This window comes from Corvus brachyrhynchos, unplaced genomic scaffold (genome assembly GCF_000691975.1).
Source record: "Corvus brachyrhynchos isolate BGI_N302 unplaced genomic scaffold, ASM69197v1 scaffold787, whole genome shotgun sequence".
In the NCBI taxonomy this organism is placed as follows: Eukaryota; Metazoa; Chordata; class Aves; order Passeriformes; family Corvidae; genus Corvus; species Corvus brachyrhynchos.
Genome location: NW_008239142.1, coordinates 338,830 through 339,857, shown reverse-complemented (window position 1 = coordinate 339,857; position 1,028 = coordinate 338,830). Strand labels below are relative to the sequence as shown.

Genomic DNA, 1,028 nt, shown 5'->3' with positions numbered 1-1,028 from the left:
CCCGAGACCCCCCCCGGGAACCCCGGGTCAGCGCAGGCGCCTCTCCGGGGGGAATTTGGGGGGGATTTGGGGCTGCCCCCCCTCCCTCCTCGTGCCATAAAGCCCCGCTGTGCCTTGTCCCGGCTCCGGAATCTCTTTGCGGGGGGTTGGAGGGGACGGAACGGGGTCAGGGTCGGGATGGGGATGGGGATGGGGATGGGGATGGGGATCGGGACCGGGACCGGGACTGGGATCGGGATCGGGATCGGGACTGGGATCGGGATCGGGATCGGGATCATTCCCCAGAGAGCTGCCAGCCACCGTGGGGTGAGACGCTCCCAACACCGTGGGGACAGGAACACGAGGCTGGAGAACACCTGGGGCTGTCCAACCTCCCCATGGCCCCATCCCTGATCCCATTCCCTGTCCCAGGATCATGGAGACGAGCCCTGACGGCTTCCGGAACTCCCAGATTCCCACTGGGATCCTCCTGCGCCGGGCACCAGCCCACGGCCCAGACCTTGGCCGCGTCAGCCCCGGCACCAAATTCGCGCTGCGGAGGTGGTGGGGGGACCCTGGCCGGGGGGGCCGGGAATAAAGCGCTTCCCACGGGAACCGAGTCCGTGCTGGAGTGGGACGAGTGGGGACAAGGGGACCCCAGGAACGGGCTGGGGGTTCCCACAGTTTGAGGTGGATTCCAAGGGAATGGAGAAGGGTACACACACACACCCCCCCCTCCGTGAGCTGTTGGGATGGGGACATGGAATGGGACACGGAATCGGACACAGGCCACGTGTGCGTCCCAGTTTCCCAGTTTAATGCCACGGCCCCGCTTCCGCCTCGGCCCGCAGGATCCGCAGCAGCGCGGCGTGGACGCCCTCGTCCATGAACCCCTGCGGAGGAGGGAGTGTGGCTTTTCCCGGGATCCCACCTGGGTGCCCAGCACCCAAAACTGTGCCCCCACCCCCCAGAGACCAAGAGACCCCAGGCAGGGGCAGGGGGGTCCCACCTGGGCAGCTTGGAGAAGGTGGCTCCGGTACACGGCCACG

The 1,028-nt window shown here is 67.6% G+C and overlaps 2 long non-coding RNA genes across 2 annotated transcripts; one reads left to right on the top strand and one right to left on the bottom strand.

The window, feature by feature from the left end:
- The first annotated feature begins 200 nt into the window (after nucleotides 1-200).
- On the top strand, nucleotides 201-594 carry LOC108448117. The gene is made up of 2 exons (XR_001863900.1): nucleotides 201-306; nucleotides 412-594. It is a non-coding gene; the product is annotated as an uncharacterized LOC108448117 (long non-coding RNA).
- Nucleotides 595-773: 179 nt separating this feature from the next.
- On the bottom strand, nucleotides 774-1,028 carry LOC108448119. Its single transcript, XR_001863902.1, has 2 exons — nucleotides 989-1,028; nucleotides 774-872 (listed from the first exon to the last, which is right to left on the bottom strand). It is a non-coding gene; the product is annotated as an uncharacterized LOC108448119 (long non-coding RNA).